Source organism: Equus asinus, chromosome 8, assembly GCF_041296235.1.
Source record: "Equus asinus isolate D_3611 breed Donkey chromosome 8, EquAss-T2T_v2, whole genome shotgun sequence".
In the NCBI taxonomy this organism is placed as follows: domain Eukaryota; kingdom Metazoa; phylum Chordata; class Mammalia; order Perissodactyla; family Equidae; genus Equus; species Equus asinus.
Window position 1 is genome coordinate 67,796,916 of NC_091797.1, and position 20,277 is coordinate 67,817,192.

The 20,277-nt window shown below is 38.3% G+C and overlaps 1 pseudogene; it reads right to left on the reverse strand.

Annotated features, from left to right (window-relative positions):
• Positions 1 to 13,324: 13,324 nt before the first annotated feature.
• Positions 13,325 to 20,277, reverse strand: part of LOC106848034 (protein PBDC1-like) — a 32,712-nt pseudogene continuing 25,759 nt past the window's right edge.

Below are 20,277 nucleotides of genomic sequence, written 5' to 3' on the forward strand. Positions count from 1 at the left end.
AGGTGGTTTCACTGATAGTTATTCCATTTCTCTGAGATGCTTCATGCTCTGATGGTACAAATACACTGTTCTTGGGCTGCGGAATGTTTTTTCCTTTTGCCTAGAAAACGGTTCTTTTTGACTTGTTCCGTCTCGTTATTATTTTGGTTCTGTCCCAGGCTTAATGGCAGTGCCAGACTTTTCCTCTCATACTGTGTTTTCATCCATACATTTCCTTTATTCCCTAAGTTTTATTTATGCATGAATTGTCTGAAAGTGTAATATATCAATTAAGATCCATAATTTCTAGGCCCTGTTTCCGTTCAACCATGGTCTTGTGACTCCAGAGGTTTTATATCTACAAGGCTTGTCCTTGGGGTCAAGATGGCAGGCAGAGCACATGTTGAAATCTCCCTCCTCCTCTCTGAACAGATGAAAGTGCCAGGGAGAGGATGAAATATTTAGAAGCAGTCTCTGCAGCATGAAATAAAGCACAAGAGGAGGCGAGGACGCAGAGAAATGAGTAGGATTTGAAGCTGCAGCCTCCTGACAACCACAGGAGTTAGGGGTTTTAACACTTGCTCAAGCAATGAGAGTCAAAATAGAAGGTCCATAACCTAGACAAAAGTCAGAATATGGCTGTCTGCAGGCAGCTAAAACCCCACAATGTGCTGCCTGCCTGTGAGCAGAAACCTGGGTCTCTCTGCCTACCAACCACAGCGCCTGTATCTCCAGCCACATCACTGGTGGGCAGCTTGCTCCTGGCTGCTAAGTCAGCGAGTTGAGGTTATACTGCAAAATCTCCCAATCCTAGTACCTAAGCAAAGATTCACCTAACCCCTAAATGTCCATCAACAAAATGAATAGACAAAGAAAATGTGGTGATAAATGCAATGGAATATTATTTAGCCTTAAAAAAGAAGAAAATCCTGCCATATACAACAACATGGATGAACTTTAAGGACATTATGCTAAGTGAAGTAAGCCAGGTATTGAAGGACAAATACTGCATGATTCCACTTGTATGAGGTATCTAAAATAGTCAAACTGATAGAAGTAGAAAGCAGCATGGTGGTTTTCAGGGGTTAAAGGAAGGGGAAATGGGAAATTGCTGTTCAATAGTGTGAAGTTTCATTTATATAAGATGAGCAATGTCTAGCGATTGACTGTACACCTTTGAGCTTATAGTTGACAAAACTGTACTATACACTTAAAAATTTGTTAAAAGGGTAGGTCTCATGTTATGAGTTATCACCACAATAAAAAAATTCACCCACAGAATAACTTAATCCTATAAATTTCAAAATCTGGCAACCAATAAAAGAAATATATAATTCTGGAATAAAGCAGCAAAGCTCAGCAACTAATCCTAACCTCACCTCGTTTCTCTCTCCTCAAAAGAAGCCAAGAAGATGAATCAAAAAAATGCTTAGAATGTTCAGTACTATCTCAGAATCAGAAGATAAGCAAACCATAGGGAAGTTCCTGCTCTTTCCCCTTCTGAGTAAATATTAAAAGTGCAGTGAACTTTGCACCTCAAGGAGCTAGTGGGGAAAAGAACAAACTAACCCCAAAGCCAGCAGAAGCAAGGAAAGGTCAAACATTAGGGCAGAAATAAATTAAATAGAAAATAGGAAAACAATAGATTAAACTGAGTTTGTTTTTTGAAAAGATAAAAAAATTGACAAACTCTAAGTTATACTAAGAAAAAAAGAGAGAGGACTCAAATAAATAATGAAAAAGAGACATTACAACTGATGTCACAGAAATAAAAAAGGTCTTAAGAGACTCCTATGAACAGTTACATGCCAACAAACTGGATACCTTAGAAGAAATGTATAAATTCCTAGAAACATACCTACGTACAAACTACCAAGTCTATATTACGAAGAAATAGAAATTCTAACCAAATCTATAACTAGTGAGGAGATTGAATCAGTGAACTAAAAACCTCCCAACAAAGAAAAGCCCAGGACCAGATGGCATTCTTGGTGAATTCTACCAAACATATAAAGAATTAATGCCAATTCCTCTCAAACCGCCCCCTCTGCAGCCAAACTGAAGAGGACTGAGCTCTGCTAAACTCATTTTATGGGGTCAGCATTACCCTGACACAAAAGTCAGACCAAAACATCACAAGAAAATAAAACTACAGGCCAATATCCCTGATGAATATGCATGCAAAAATACTCAACAGAATACTAGCAAAATGTGTTAAATTCAACAGCACTTTAAAGGATCATATACCATGACCAAGGGGGATCTATCCCTGGGATGCAAGGATGGTTCAATATACAAAAATCAATTAATGTGATACACCACATTAACAGAATAAAGGATAAAAATCACATTAGCTTCTTCAATAGATGCAGAAAAAGCACTTAATGAAATTAAACAGCCTTTCATGATAAAAACTCTCAACAAACTAGGAATAGAAGAAAAGTACCTCAATATAATAAAGGTCATATAGTTAGCTCAAAACTGACATTATATTCTACTGAAAGGTTGAAAGCTTTTCCTCTAAGATCAGAAAAAAGGCAAGGATGCCCAATCTCTCCACTTCTACTTAACAGATTACTGGAGGTCCTAGCCAGAGCAATTGGGGAAGGAAAAGAAATAAAAGGCATCCAAATTGGAAAGGAAGAAGTGAAATTGTCCCTGTTTGCAGATAACGTGATCTTATATATAGAAAACCCTAAGAACTCCATAAAAAGAAAAATCTGTTAGAACTAATAAATGAATTCAGTAAACTTTCAGGATATAAAATCAATATTCAAAAATCAATTGCGCTTCTATAAACTAACAACAAACTCTCTGAAAAGGAAATCAGAAAAAAAAATCTCATTTATCATAGCCCCAAAAAGAATAAAATACTTAGGAATAAACCTAACTAAGGAGTTGAAAAACTTGTATACTGAAAACTAAAACATCGATGAAAAAAGTTAAAGAAGGAACAAATGGAAACACATCCTGTGTTCAGGGATAGAAAGAACTAATATGAAAATATTCATACTACCCAAAGCAATCTACAGATTCAGTGCAATACCTATCAAACTCCCAATGACATATCTTACAGAAATAGAAAAAAATGTATAATTCATATGGAACCACAAAGGATCGTAGCCAAATCAATCCTAAGAAAGAAGAACAAAGTTGAAGGCATCATACTTCATGATTTCAAAATATATTACAAAGCTACAGTAATCAAAACAATATGGTACTGGCATAAAACAGACACATAGATCAATGGAACAGATTAGAGAGCCCAGAAATAAGTCCACACACATATGATCAACTGGTCTTCAACAAAGATGTCAAGAATACTTAAAGGGGAAAGATTGTCTCTTCACTAAATTGTGCTTGGAAAACTGGATATCCACATGCAAAAGAATGAAATTGAATTCTTATATCATACACAAAAATCAACTTTAAATGGATTAAAGACTTAGGGCCTGCAACTGTGAAACTCTTAGAAGAAAACATAAGGGAGAAGATTCATGTCATTGGTCTTGGCAATTATATCTTGGATATGATGTAAAAGCACAGGCAATAAAAACAAAAATACACAAGTGGGACTATGTCAAACTAAAAAACTTCTGCACAGCAAAGAAAACAATCAACAGTGACAAGGTAACCTATGGAATGGAAGAAAATATTTGCAAACTATATGTCTTATAAGAGGTTAATCTCCAAAATATATGAGGAACCCCTACAACTCAATAGCTAAAAAAACTCATAACTGATTGAAAAATAGAATAAGGACTTGAACAGACATTTCTCCAAAGAAAACATACAAATGACCAAAAAGTATATGAAAAAATGCTCAATGTCACCAATCATCAGGGGAATGCAAATCAAAACCACAAGGTGATAATATCTCACAGTTGTCAAGATGGCTATTATCAAAAGAACAAAACACAGCAAGGGTTGGTGAGGGTGTGGAGAAATTGGAATTCTTTTACACTATTGGTAGGAATGAAAAATGACACAGCCACTGTGGAAAACAGTATGGAGGCTCCTCAAAAATTAAAAATGTGCTACCACGTGATTCAGGAATCCTGCTTCTAGGCATTTATTCGAAAGAATTGAACTCAGGATCTTGATGAAATATTAGCACTCCCATGTTCATTGCAGCACTACTCATAACAGCCAAGATGTGGTAACAACCTAAATGTCCATCAACAGATGAAGGATAAAGAAGATGTGGTCTATACATATGATGGAATACTACGCAGCCTGAAAAAGGAAGGAAATTCTGATGCATGATACAACGTGGATGAACCTTGAAAACATTATGCTAAGTGAAATAATCCAGGCAAAGAAAGACACGTCCACTGATATGAGATATCTAAAATAGTTAAATGCATAGAATCAAATTACAGAATGGTGATTTCCGAGGGCTGGAGGGAGGGTAAATGGGGAGTTACTAATAAATGGGCATAAAGCTTCAGTTAGGCAAGATGAATAAACTCTAGAGATCTGCTGTACAACTTTGTACCTATAATCAACAATAATGTATTGTGTACTTTAAAAATTGTTAAAAGGGTCGATCTCATGTTAAGTGTTCTCACCACAATAAAATAAAAATTTTTAAAAATGAGTTTGGGTTAAACCTCGGTAGGCATATTCAAGAATGCCTCAGAAGAAAGACTAGGACATATATTTTCTAACAAAGACTACCAACCTCTTCAGAAGAGTTCTTCCCTTCCTGCCAACCAACATGTTCACCACCAGTTCCTCGTGATAAAGGAACAGTAACAGGTTGTAAGCTGTTTGCCAGGTATAGCAGCTTTGCAAAAGAGAGTAATGGAAGTTACCATCATTGCACAACAGTGAGCAGAACGTCAGGACAGAGCTATCAAAAACCATGGTAACTATACAAATATATAAAAGAAAATTAAATTTATTTTTAAAAAGAAAGACTTTACTCATCAAAAGTTAAGAACTCCAGGCCAGCCCTGGTGGCCCAATGGTTAAGTTTGGTGTGTTCCACTTCAGTGGCCCAGGCTCAGTTCCCAGGCGTGGACCTATACCACTTGTTTGTCAGTGGCCATGCTGTGGCAGCAGCCCACATACAAAAAGAGGAAGATTGGTAGCAGATGTTAGCTCATGGGGAATCTTCCTCAGCAAAAAAAATAAATAAATAAAAAGTTCCAGTCTAACACATACACACAAGCACACAGGCACACACACTCACAAAGAAAATGAGAAAATTCTCCACAATTGCACTATATAATGCAAAGTAAGCAGGTGATCAACTCAAAATAACACAAAAATTAGGTGATAACATTGAATGAGCTGTGCTGTGCCTGGTACTTAATAAATAAATAAATATTTGTCGAATAAATGTTTGAATTCAAATCTAATGAAACAGATTAAGAGCCAAAATAAATCATTTCACAATGAAAATATGTGCTAGAAACATCAGTGTATAAATTAGACATGACTGAAAACTGAATTATGTACATAGAGGAAATGTTCAAAATAATCCTAGTGAATGAATATGGCAAGATTAAGGGAATTGAATCAAAGCTAATAGATACAGAAGACAGAAGACCCAACATAAAGATAATTGGCAGTAAAGGCATTTGGAAGCAGAAAAGCAAACAAAAGGAGCTGAGTGTATGGAAAAATGTTTGTTTCAATTTTCTTGTTATGAAAGTTTAATAGAAAGCACACAAAAGTGAGACACATCCTAGTTAAGCTATTCTAATTCAAAGATAAAGGAAGAAATCTTCAGTTGTCCCGGGAGAAAAAGTAAATCAATGTTAAGGAAAAGAACTTAGCCTGTCTTTAGTATTTTTCCTATCAACATAATGAAATGCTGCTGCAAAGATCTGAAGGAAACCATGATCCAAAGACTACAGTATCATGAAAGTCTGGAAGAACATAAACCTTCTAAATTGTGAAATGCTTTAGGGGATACAGTCCCTATGAGTGTGTCTTGAAAACAGGAAAACTGCAGTCAATAATTCCAGACCAAAAAAAAAAAAAGAGAAGGATTAAAATAAAGACATCAGTATTGGAATAGCCATACTGAAAGGACATATGGTAAGTACTAACTCCATTAACTATGGAAATAATGTTAAATAACTATAAACATTTTTGCTGCAGAATGGAATGTGCATATTATAAATTGAGGCTATGTGAAAATGCTGGAACCAACAAATATTGGAAGATGAGAGAAGGGGTGATGTGGGGAAATGAGTGTAAACGTCCTCACTCTTCATAACAGGAAATCACGTGATATTGTCCAAAACTGACTCATCATTTCAAAAACACAATGATCCCATATTGATAATTATCTCTTTTTTCAACTTTAGAGTATTTCTCTAAAAAATAATAATTCTTATGGAAAAAAGTTTTTGGAGTTTGATAGTTTCATTACTTAGAGTTCAATGGTTTCTTTAGTTTTGCTTCTTTTTTACTCTTTTATTTCTTTAATTTCATATCTTTCTGGTATATTCAAGTTATACTAAACTTGATAGCTTTTAAAAATTAATAATAGCTTCGATAGAATGTTCCCATTTTCCTAAAAGTATTTTCATTTACTTATCCTTCTATACATGCATATGTAAGGAATGATGTCTAGAATAATGTTCATCAACTGTTAATAATAAATATTTCTGGGGGTAGGATTTGGGGTGTATTTTAATGTTTTTAATATTTATATGTAGACCTTCTTTCAGCATTTAAATTATTCATAATAAACACAAATCATTTCAAAAAAAACAGTAGAAGCTCTTTCCCCCTTAAAACAATAGCAATAGCAAAGACTGGAAACGAAGATGCTAAGATGTTAAAAACACAGCTAATTGTTATTTTCTTGTTCTTGTTTGTACTTTTTTTAGTGAGTTCATAATAGTTTACATCAATGTGAGATTTCAGTTGTACGTTATTTCTTGACTGTCACCATATAAGTGCTCCCCTTCACCTGCTGTGCCCACGCCCCAGCCCCCTTCCCCTGGTAACCACTGACCTGTTTTCCTTGTCCATGTGTTTGTTCATATTCCACACATGAGTGAAATCATCTAGTGTTTGTCTTTCCCAGTCTGGCTTATTTTGCTTAGCATAATTCCCTCCAGGTCCTTCCATGTTGTTGCAAATGGGATGAATTTGTCTTTTTTTATGGCTCAGTAGTATTCCATTGTATATATATACCACCTTTTCTTTATACAGTCCTCAGTTGATGGGCACTTGGATTGTTTCCATGCTTGGGCTATTGTGAATAGTGCTGCGATGAACGTAGGGCTGCATATGTTACTTTGGATTGTTGATTTCGAGTTGTTTGGGTAGAAACTCAGTAGTGGGATAGCTGGGTTGTATGGTAGTTCTATTTTTAGTTTTTTAAGGAATCTCCGTACTGTTTTCCATAGTGGCTGCACCAGTTTGCATCCCCACCAGCAGTATATGAGGGTTCTCTTCTCTCCACACCCTCTCCAACATTTTTTATTTTTAGTGTTAGTGATTATAGCCATTTTTAACAGGCATAAGGTGGTATCTTAGTGTAGTTTTGATTTGCATTTCCCTGATGATTAGTGATGTTGAACATCTTTTCATGTGTTTATTGGCCACCTGTATATCTACTTTGGAAAAATGTCTGTTCACATCCTCTGTCCATTTTTTGATTGAGCTGTTTCTTTTTTTATTGTTCACTTGTGTAAGTTCGTTATATATTATGGAGATTAACCCCGTGTCAGATATATGATTTGCAAGGATTTTCTCCCAAATGGTGGGTTGTCTTTTTGTTCTGATCCTGGTTTCTTTTGCCTTGTAGAAGCTCTTTAGTCTGATGAACTCGTTTATTTTTTCTTGTGTTTACCTTGTCTGAGAAGACATGGTATTTGAAAACATCCTTTTTAGTTCGATGTCAAAGAAGGTACTACCAATATTATCTTCCAGGAGTTTGATGGTTTCAGGACTTATCTTCAAGTCTTTGATCCATTTTGAGTTTATCTTTGTGTATGGCATGAGATAATGGTCTACCTTCATTCTTTTGCATGTGCCTGTCCGGTTTTCCTGACACCATTTATTAAAGAGACTATCTTTTCTCCATTGTATGTTCTTGGCACCTTTGTTGAAGATTAGCTGCCTATAGATGTGCAGTTTTATTTCTGGGCTTTCACTTCCTTTCCATTCATCTGTGTGCCTGTTTTTGTACCAGTACCACGCTGTTTTGGTCACTATGGCTTTGTAGTACATTTTGAAGTCAGGGATTGTGATGCCTCCAGCTTTGTACTTTTTCTCACTAGTGCCTTAGCCATTCGGGGTCTTTGGTTGCCCCATATGAATTTTAGGATTCTTTGTTCTATTTCCATGAAGAGTGTAATTGGGATTCTGATAGAGATTGCATTGAATCTGTAGATTGCTTTGGGTAGTATGGACATTTTAACTATGTTTATTCTTCTAATCCATGTGCATGGAATCTCTTTATGTCTATCAATTTCTTTCAGTAATGTCTTATAGTTTTCATTGTGTAAGTCCTTCACCTCCTTGGTTAAATTTATTCCTAGGTACTTTATTCTTTTAGTTGCGATTGTAAATGGAATTGTATTCTTGAGTTCTCTTTCTCTAAGTTCATTATTAGAGTATAGAAAAGCAACTGATTTTTTTAAGTTGATTTTGAACCCTGCAACTTTACTGTAGTTGTTAATTATTTCCATTAGTTTTCCAATGGAATCTTTGGGAATCTTATATATATTTCTATACATATATATATAATCTTATATATATTTCTATATATAAGATCATGTCATCTGCAAACAGCGAGAGTTTCACTTCTTCACTCCCTATTTGGATTCCTTTTATTCCTTTCTCTTGCCTCACTGCTCTGGCCAAAACCTCCAGTACTTTGTTGAATAAGAGTGGTGACAGTGGGCATCCTTGTCTTGTTCCTGTCCTCAGGGGGATGGCACTCAGTTTTTGCACACTGAGTATGATGTTGGCTGTGGATTTGTCACATACGGTCTTTATTATGTTGAGGTAACTTCCTTCTATCCCCATTTTGTTAAGAGTTTTTCTTATAAATTGTTGAATCTTGTCAAATGCTTTCTCTGCATCTATTGAGATGATCATGTGGTTTTTCTTCCTGCATTTGTTGATGTGATGTATCACGTTGATTGATTTGTGGATGTTGAACCATCCCTGTGTCCCTAGTATAAATCCCACTTGGTCATGATGTATGATCCTTTAGATGCATTGCTGAATTCGGGTTGCCAAAATTTTGTTGAGGATTTTTGCATCTATGTTCATCAGCGATATTGGCCTGTAGTTTTCCTTTATTTTGTTGTCCTTGTCAGGCTTTGGTATCAGAGTGATGTTTGCCCCATAAAATGTGTTAAGAAGTGTTCCATCTATGGGGCTGGCCCCGTGGCCGAGCGGTTAAGTTCGCGCACTCCGCTGCAGGCGGCCCAGTGTTTCGTTGGTTCGAATCCTGGGCGCGGACATGACACTGCTCATCAAACCACACTGAGGCAGCGTCCCACATGCCACAAATAGAAGGAACCACAACAAAGAATATACAACTATGTACCGGGGGGCTTTGGGGAGAAAAAGGAAAAAATAAAATCTTAAAAAAAAAAAAAAAAAGAAGTGTTCCATCTACCCTAATTTTTTGGAATAGCTTGAGAAGGATAGCTATTAAATCCTTTCTGAAAGTTTGGTAGAATTCCCCAGGAAAGCTGTCTGCTCATGGGGTTTTATTCTTTGGGATGGTTTTGATTACTGTTTCAATCTCTTTCCTTGTGATTGGTCTGTTCAGATTGTCTGCTTCTTCTTGATTCAGCTTTGGGAGGTTGTAAGAGTCTACTAATTTATCCATTTCCTCTAGGTTATCCATTTTGTTGGCATATAGTTTTTCATAGTATTCTCTTATAATCCATTGTATTTCTGTGGTGTCTGTTGTTATTTCTCCTCTTTCACTTCGAATTTCCTTTATCTGAGCTTTCTCTCTTTTTTTCTGTGTAAGTCTGGCTAGGGGTTTGTCAGTTTTATTTATCTTCTCAAAGAACCAGCTCTTTGTTTCATTGATCTTTTCTATTGCCTTTTTTGTTTCAAGAGCATTTATTTCTGCTCTGATTTTTATTATTTCTCTCCTTCTGCTGACTTTGGGCTTTGTTTGTTCTTTTTCTAATTCAGTTAGGTGTAATTTGAGATTGCTTATTTGGGATTTTTCTTGTTTGTTAAGGTGTGCCTGTATTGCAATGAATTTCCCTCTTAATACTGCTTTTGCTGCATCCCATATGAGTTTGTATGGTGTGTTATCATTTTCACTTGTCTCCAGATATTTTTTGATTTCTCCTTTAATTCCTTCAATGATCCATTGCTTGTTCAATAGCATGTTGTTTAGTCTCCACATCTTTGTCACTTTATCCACTTTTTTCTTGTAACTAATTTGTAGCTTTACAGCACTGTGAGCAGAAAGGACACTATTATCTAAATTTTCTTAAATTTATTGAGGCTTGCCTTGTTTCCCAGCATATCGTTTATCCTTGAGGATGTTCCATGCGCACTAGAGAAGAATGTGTATTCTGCTATTTTTGGATGAAGGTTTCTATATATGTCTATTAAGTCCAACTGGTTTACTTTTTCATTTAATTCCATTGTTTCCCTGTTGATTTTCTGTCTAGATGATCTATCCATTGATGTGAGTGGGGTGTTGAGATCCCCTGTTATTATTGTGTTATTATTAACACCTTCTTCTAAGTTTGTTAATAGTTGCTTTATGAACTTTGGTGCTTCTGTGTTGGATGCACAGATATTTATAAGTGTTATTTCTTCTTGATGGAGTGTCCCTTCAATCATTATATACTGCCCCTCTTTGTCTCTATTTACCTGACTTATCTTGAAGTCTACTTTGTCTGATGTAAGTATTGCAACACCTGCTTTCTTTTGTTTGCCATTAGCTTGGAGTATCATCTTCCATCCCTTCACTCTGAGCCTGTGTTTGTTGTTAGAGCTGAGATGTGTTTCCTGGAGGCAGCATGTTGTTGGGTCTTGTTCTTTAATCCATCTCACAACTCTGTGTCTTTTCATTGGAGAATTCAATCCAAATACGTTTTGGGTGATTATCTATACATGAGGGTTTAATGTTGTCATTTTATCACTCATTTTCCAGTTCTCCCGCATTTCCTTTGTTTCTCATCCTATGTGTTTTGGTCTACTCATTGAATTATGTAGCTTTTTATGATGTGTTTCTTTGTTTTCTCCTTATTAGTTGTGTCTCTGTCCTGCTTTTTTGTTTAGCGGTTACCATGAGGTTTGTATTCAGAATCTCATGTATAAGATAGTCCATTTCCTCATGGCCTCTTCTTTCCTTAGCCTAGACCAATTCAATCCTTTCCTCCTCTCCTCCTAAGTTTTTCTCACATCTTATTCCATCTTGTGTTGTGAGTTTGTGGTTAAACTGACAAGATTATCTTTGTTTTTGGCGTTTTCCTTCCCTATTATCTTTAATGCTATACTTGAATATTTGCTATCCTATTCTGAGTCCATCTATCTGTTTATCTCCTTACTCCGTGCTTTGTAACCCCTTTCTCCTTTTTATTTTTTTCAGGTATGAGGGCCTTCTTGAGGATTTCTTGTGGGGGTGAGGGTCTTGTGGCTACAAACTCCCTTATTTTTTGTTTGTCTGGGAATGTTCGTATTTCTCCATCATATCTGAAGGATATTTTTGCTGGATAGAGCATTCTTGGATGAAAATGTTTGCCTTCCAAAGATTTGAATATGTCATTCCATTCTCTCCTAGCTTGTAAAGTTTCTGTAGAGAAATCCGTTGAAAGTCTGATAGGAATTCCTTTGTAGGTTATTTTCTTCTGCCTTGCTGCCCTTGGTATTTTTTTCTTTGTGATTCATTTTTCCCAGTTTTACTACTATATGCCTTGCAGTAGGTCTTTTAGCATTGACAAATCTAGGAGATCTGGAAGCCTCTTCCACACGGATTTCCCTCTCTTTCTCTAGGTTTGGGAAGTTCTCTGCTATTATTTCTTTGAACATGCTTTCTGTTCCATTTGCCTTCTCTTCTCCTTCTTGAATACCTATAATCTTTTTGTTGTATTTCCTAATCGGTCTGATATTTCTCAGATACTTTCTTCATTTCTTTTTAGTCTTAGTTCTCTCTTCTCCTCTATCTGGAACATTTAAATATGTCCAGCTTTGATTATGCTGACATGCTCCTCTATGATGTCCACTCAAGCATCCAGGGAATCCATATTTTGCTTTCTCTTTTCCATCCCTAATATTTCTGATTGACTCTTCTTTATAGTTTCAATCTCTTTTGTGAAGCAGCTCCTGAACTCAGTCAATTGTTTCTCTACATTCTCTTTTACCTCATAGAGTTTTTTGATGATAGCTCTTTTGAATTCATTGTCATTTAGATTACATATTTCTGTGTCCTCAGGACTGAATTCTGTGTACTTGTTGCTTTATCTCTGGTCTGGAGATTTGATATAGCGTTTGATATTGCTAGAGGAGGTGGGTAAGATCGTATGTATCCTGATATTATTTGGTTGCAGTTACTGCCTATTGCCACTGGGTATGGGTCAAGAGCCATGTAATCTGAGCCCTCCACCTTCAGTCGAAATCCCAGGCAGTGGAGCAGGTATGGGGAGGGGCTTTTTCTCCTGCATGCTCTCCAGGCTTTCTTGTTCTTACTATCTGTTCTCCTGGGATGTTAGCTTGATGAGATCACCCCCCATGAAAGCTTTCACCCCGTTAGAGGACTACTTTCTAGGCTGCAAGGGCCCTAAGGAGTCCTTGGTGATCTCTAGATTGCGCGATCCCTCCCCCATTCCTTCCCTCTTGGATCCTCCCGTGGTCACAATCGCAGTCTTTAGGGGAGGGAGCGAAGTTCTCTCTTACCCTGTTCCAGCTCCTCTGAGGGGGACTCCAGCCTCTCCACCCTCCCTCATATGGTTGCGTGTCTCTCTGAGGTGTTTGTGTTGTTAGGATGTCCTCTGTTTGAGTGTGGATGCCCCTTTTCATTGTATGTTGGAGGGGAGAGAGTCCTGGGCAAGTTCACTCTGCCATGATGCTGATGTCACCTTGTTCATACTTTTTTTAAGAACCAAAAGAAATTTATTTACAAAATTTCTTACTTGACCAGTGGTGAGAATCAAGAAACAATATACCAAGAAAGAAACAACTGAGATCCCACCAATAGTCTTTAAGACAGTTCATACAAAAGAATGGTCAGAACAGCTCCAGATTAGGCTAGAAAGATGTTCTTCCACATGCCCTTCAGTTGCACAGAGACGTACGTTTAGCCAAAGGGATCTGTGCAAATAGCATCCTGGTACTTGTAGGCTCAGCTGAGTCACAGTTTCTAGAGTGCTGTTCCTTATCTACCTTACACAGCTGTTTCACCACATTTGTTGATTTCTTTGTCAGTTTCTTTCTCTTTTTCTGCCCCTTTGTTGATTTCTCTTCTTCCCTTTCTCTGTTGGCTCCTTTCTCTTCTCCTCCACAGTCAGCTCCATTCTTTCTTCTGTTGTTGGCTCCTTTCTCTCCTTCTCTGTCCTGAACACTAGTGTAAACTGCTTTGCTATAGCCTTCTCAATTTTGAGCAATTTCAATGGCAAAAAAATTGTATCCTGCAGGCAAAATGGTGTTTTCCTCCATGTAGGCCTGAAAACAGTACAGTTGCAGCAAAATACTATAGTCGAAGTCTTCCGCAATCCCATCAAACTGCTGGGGGAATGGCCTCCACTTCTCTTTTGCCAATTCTGAGTTGAGCTCTTCTAAGTCAAAAACATCTATCCTGAGTTTCTCAGAATTTTCCCAGAAGTCGGAATAGACTTGTTCATCCACTTTGGTGAGTTTCAGAACTGTGGGTCAACTGATGAAATCAGTAGTAGACTTCTGCATGCTGCATTGCTCTCATGGCCCAAGCCATCTCGGTGTCAGGATCATTCCATAAGATCTGCTGGGAGAGAAGGAGCATGTGCCACTGACACCAGCTTTCCAAATCCAGCTCATTAATTCCACTAGTCACCTCCATGCTGCAGCTCACAAAGCACGGCCTCACTTTCCCGGAAATGACTTTTTGTCTCTTGTTTGTACATTTCTGTATTTGTTTTTTAAAGATTTTATTTTTCCTTTTTCTCCCCAAAGCCCCTCAGTACATAGTTGTATATTTTTAGTTATGGATCCTTCTAGTTGTGGCATGTGGGATGCCACCTCAGTGTGGCTTGATGAGTGGTGCCATGTCCGCACCCAGGATCCAAACCAGCGAAACCCTGGGCCACCGAAGTGGAGCATGTGAACTCAACTACTCGGCCACAGGGCTAGCCCCTCCATATTTTTAATTAAATATAAATGTTAAAGAAATTCATGATGGAATACCACTTAGAAAATCAATCAAAAGGTTAAGAAAAAATGAGTAGATATAAAAGAGAATCAGAAAGAAACTCTGCAGATAAATAGTAGCCCATACTTAGCTGAAGGATTAGTGAATTAGAAGATGGAATAGAGGAAATTCCAGAATGTATCATATAAATGTAATGAGATGAAGAATACAAATTAAATATTAAGAGATATGTGCAGAAGGAAAAATTCTGTCAATCACCTAGGAGGAGGTCGATGAGGATAGAATAGAGAGAATGCCAGAGGAGCTTTACTCCAAGAGAGTGGATGAGAACACTCAAGAAATGAGGGAAGAAATGAATTCCATGCCTAAAAAATCCTACTCAGTACGGCAGAGACTATTTTCTTTAAATCCACAGATGAACATACAGCAGAACTGAAGAACATCAAGGTAAAGAGAAAATTATCACAGCAATCAGAGAGAAAAGACAGATAATATACAAAGAAACATTAAGAATGACAGCAGACCTCTTAGCAGTATCAAAAGATGCCAGAAAACTGCAGAACAATATCCTCTAAGTATCAGGGGGAAATAATTGTGAATACAAAATTTCATATCCAGATTGTTATTCATGCACTAGGAGAAAGAGAAATTTTTTTTCAGGTTATGTGGCAGACTACATAATCCTCCTTATAAAAAAACTGGATGAAATATAAAAAGCACCATTTTGATGTATGAATAGCTGTCAAGAGAGTAAGAAACACTTCCTGTGGCCAGAAATGAAATGGGAACATGAAATGAAGGTCATAGGGGAGTGCCAAAGTCATCAGCCACCTTGAGGGTGGTGGGGAATCCATGGTTGCTGTGGTCTACACTTCACTTTCAAGGAGAGGAAAGTGGGGTCTGTGGCAGGCTGGGAGTCACATTAAGAAATCACCCAGAAAGCCTGATTCCACAGGGGCTGCACTCTCAGCAGAGGGAGGAGCAGGAAACCAGGCCACTCACAGGAGCGCTGATGCTCTCATCGGTGTTGGGGGTATAGGTAAAGCCTCCCCTGAGAGTTTGGGGCCACAGGCTGGCCTCGCAGGTGTTCGGTCCCTGTGTTTACAATTATGGACAGAGCAGAAATTTTAAATGTTAACCAGAGAACACTCCTAACAAATTTATGTCAATCTATTTGAGAAGCACTGTACATTTCCTAGGGGGGAAAAATGACAAAACTGACTTAGGAAGAAATTAAAACATTGATGAGTCTATAACAATGAAATAAAATGGATCTGTAATTCAATGTTTCCCACGAAGAAAACATGAGGCCCAGATGTGTTTACAGGCAAGTTCTTATAACACAACAGATATTGCTAATTTTATAGAAGAGGGAACTTTCCTAACTGATCCGAAGCTATTTTAAACACGATAACAAAACCAGGCAAGAAAATACTAGAAAGGAAATTACGAGTCAATGTCATACATAAGCCTGGATGTAATATTTCTGAGTAAAATGTAAGCAAATAAAATGTGGCCATGTATAAGTTTCTTAAAAACGAAAGTACAATGTGACCAAGCTGGGTACAACCCAGGGACACAAGGGTGCTCTAACATTGGAAAGGTATTAATACAACTCATAAGGTCTATGAAAACCGTAGGATCATATCAACGAATGCAGAAAAACATTTTCTAAAATTCACCTCCTTTTCCTGTTGAAAAATGTTTTCAAATTAAGACTAAAAAAGACTACAAAATGTCACAAAACATGTAAAACAAATATTTTGTTTAATGATAAAACTTTAGAAGTATTTCCTTTAAAAACTGAAGCAAGACAAGGATCCCCACCATCACCACTTCATTCACCATTATAGAGCTAGCCGATGCAGTAAGTAGAGAAAAAGAAATAATGACATGTATTGGTCAGCTCTTACCACCATAATGGTACAAAACAACTACTTCAAATGTTGGCGGCTTGCCACAAACCCTTCATTTTCTTTCACAGGTCTGGAGGTTGCTGCAGTTAGCTCGGCTCATCTGAGGATGACTCCAGGATGAAAGTCAGATCCAGGATATCTGCTTCATGTGCCTCCTCATCGGATCATGGGCTGAAGCACACGTCACTAGTGCAGACGTGTAGTTCTGTCAGGAGGGCGGGCTTGAGACGCTCAGCCCAACAATGCCAGCAGATTCACAGCCTCTGCTTGGACATGGTAAGTATCAGGCCGCTCGCGTTCCACAGAGTGGGAAAAAGAAATATTTGTTAACAATAATACATCCTCTTGCATCATATATGAACTGGAGTGGAGGGAACAAAACTGTTAATGTTTGCAGATGATATCGTTAACTACAAAGACAAAAAGAGAGAGAAAGAGCACATCAGCAAGGTCTCCGGCTCTGAGATTGATATATGAAAATGAATAACATTTCTACTACCAACAAAAAATTTGAGAAGAACTAACATCTTCATTAGCAACAATAGAAAAAGGTATCAATGTGTAGGAATGAAAAAGATTAACCTTGGTGTGACTCAAGCAGGGACCAATAGAATGGACACTATCTTAGTATTGGAAAGTGTCCCCAGCTGTGACAGGCGTCATCCTTTCAGATGCAGGATATGGGTGATACCAAGGATCCTCAAGGAGGTGACGATGGGGGACACTCAGCAGCTGAGGGCAGTGGGTACAGTACCTTTTTAACTTGCAGTCTTCAATGTATATTTTTCTAGCAAAATCTAAAGCTAATTTGTGTTTCTATTCTTTTCTTTGCTAGAAAAATATACACAGAAGACTGAGTAACCACCAAAGTAAAAAGACATAGAATGTATGACTTTCAAACATAAAAAGAAAATTTTGAATCTCCAAAATCTGTGGGGAAGACTGTTTGATTCTGCCTGATTTTGTCGAAGTTTCTTCTAGAAAACTTTCCTTCTGAGACTTTGCACTCTCCTGAAGGCAAACAAATCATCAAAGAATTCAACGCCTGCTCTCTAGAGCCTTTCTCTGATTAGGAGAAAAAGAAAATGTCTCTCTCTGGTCCTTTCCTTCCGCAGGCCGCCCCCTTCCAAAGTCTTCGACAGTTTCGTACTGAGTGGACGGTGTGCTGACTTTTCAGTCTCCTTTCCAGCACAGAAAGCATAAACTAATGGCAGCAATGTCACTCCTATATTTCCATTCGGGCCAATGAGTGCAAGGAAAAGTTTGTTTGGGGGCATCTGGGAGAGAAATTAATATGCTTAATAGGAACAAAATCTTAAGATGAACAGAAAATCTCGCCCCAGTGGTTGCTAGCAACCATCTTGAAACAATGAGGGAAGCTAACCAAAGAAAAATTTGACACATGTATGATGGCAGGGCCAATATTATCATGGAACATTTCAAAGTAGAGAGAGACAGAAGGGGTCAATGGCCTTATCCTCATGCAGCTCTATATCAGGGAGGAAAATCTTTCTCCAAGTCAACCTCTCCTTATATCGCAGTGGCAGGAATGGGTCAATGCCTACCATTGACTGGCAAAGAGAAACAGGCCTGCGTGGATAGAGCAATCATGACGTATCCCTTAGTGCTAGGCATATTGCCATCTATATAAAATTTGGCTTCTGTTAAGAAAGAAGGAGGACTGGCCGTTGGATACACAAATAGTATCTGCCACCCCTGTGATCTGTTGAGGACCCGACTTCAGGAGACTGAGTCCAACTCTATACCATTCTGGCATGTCTTATCTGTCCTGGCATCCTCACAGGCTGAACTCCTTTAATAAACCACGCTCCCAAAGTGCCACCACTGATGCCTACATGGAAGTAAGCAATAGCTAGTTGTAATTAGGTATTGCAATGAAAATGAACAAACTCAGAGCTGGGTTGAACCTAGGGTGATTCAGTAATTCTCAGCTAGAAATGGCTGCGGCACAGACCTGGCTTAGGAGCTTCTCGTCCTCCAAGCCATGCTCCTCCTTCCTAGCAAACAGCCAACAGGAATGCCTAGAACATAAAGTCCCTTCTCACCGGTGATGAGTCATAAAGGCTAGGAATAATGATGGTTATGCATTATGAATCTCACACAAAAACTCCTCACCTGCCACACACTCGCTCAAGGACACTGAAGCCTTTGGTCAGAAAAATGGAGGAGCTGGTGGCTTTGGGCCACTCCAAGGGCTGACACCAGCCCTGCAACCTCTCACTTAGATGAGCACTTTCATGCCTCTGATGTTTGCCATTCCCGTGTCATCTTCATAGCAGTCTCTAATAATGGCTCACAGAATTTTTCTCTATAGTTGCTGGCATATAAATTCTATGAATTTTCCCAGATTCCAATAACAAGATTCCTGTGCTAGTGGCTCCCAAATCATTACAGAAATTAGTACCACATTACAGTCGACAAGATGTGGAATGCACACTGCTGAGTAAGTGACACGGATAGCCTTAAGAAAAAGTGTACAAAATGGAAAGGAATTAAAAAATATGGGCCGGCCCCATGGCCGAGTGGTTAAGTTCGCGCACTGCACTGCAGCGGCCCAGGGTTTTGCCCGGCACCGCTTGTCAGGCCACGTTGAGGCGGCATCCCACATGCCACAACTAGAAGGACCTGCAACTAAGATATACAACTGTGTTATGGGGGGATTTGGGGACATAAAGCAGAAAAAAAAAAAGAAAAGAAATAAAAGTGGTGGGAAATATCAATAAATATTAGACACATACTGGAAAAGATACAACAAAACAAATAAAGCGGAAGAAACACTCAAAGGCTGATCAACAGAGACATTTTCTGGTTAAGCTGCTTATCTTCAAGGGAAAGAAAGAATCTATGACAATTTAGTCAGGAGTAAGACACAGGCAAGAGGGAAAATTCAGGCTGACTTACCCTTTTCCATATCAACATTTCAACATGCAAAGCCAGAGCTGACAAGGGGCAAATTGCTATGAAACAACTGGAAGTATGATTGAGTCAACCAAGGTACAGGACTAAGGCTGAACGATGCTATTAATCACAGTTACAGAAACAAAGGTCAGTGATAGAAAACCTGGCCATCGTACAAATAACTGTGCTACTAACAACAATTGGAAGATGAAGATAGGAAATGTGAGAAGTGCAGCTGGGCTAACTATCTCATAGTTCAAAATGGCTCCTCATTATCAATACACAGGATTCAAACAGGAAAGAAAGAAGGAAGGGACAGAGGACAATAGAAGGAAACCAATCTATGTCTATAGTTATGAGAGGACAACAATTATATATAATTATGTTTGTGTGTGTGTAACTGTGTGAGAGAAAGAAAAAAGCAAAGTGCAGAACAGTAGGCATAGCATCATGCCATTTTTGTCAAAAGAAAATTAGATTTTGCATATGCACTAAAGTGAGGCTGAAACAATATACAAACTATTTGAAACTGCTGACAGTGGCCGCCTCTAGAGATTGGAACCAGGCAGGGTACTCCACAAGACATGCTCACATTTAACTTGATGCTCTTATACTTGTATGTATTGTTTGCATTTTTTCAACCAAAAGTTAGAGCGTTGAGTATCCTCCATCTATAGCATGTAATTGATCCACGCAAGGCTGGTCTCTCATTTTACAGATGTGTGTATTTATGAGTTTCTCCCTTCTATCCCCATTTGTCACTCCCATTTGCCTTCCCCTACAGGCAGCCACACTCATGTGTTTAATGTGCATCATTCTTTGTATGTTTGTGTTAATATATTTTTAATTTATAGAAACAATGTTGTTACACATTTTGTTCCTCACTTTGCTTTTAATATTCTCCATAGTGCAGGTTGCGTGCAGCTAGTGCATTGCCTCTATTTGCCCCACGCGGTGCCCCTACCACGCTTTCCCAGTCTCCTTCCCAGCAACCGACATCCAGGCTGCCTCATCCCCCTGCCTCCTCCAGTAACGCCTCATGGAGCTAGGTGGGACTCTTTGGTATGTAAGCCCAGGAGAACTGCTGTGTAAATGAGTATGTGTACACTTAATTGAACTAAGCAGTACCAGACATTTTACTTTTACAAGAAAATACTA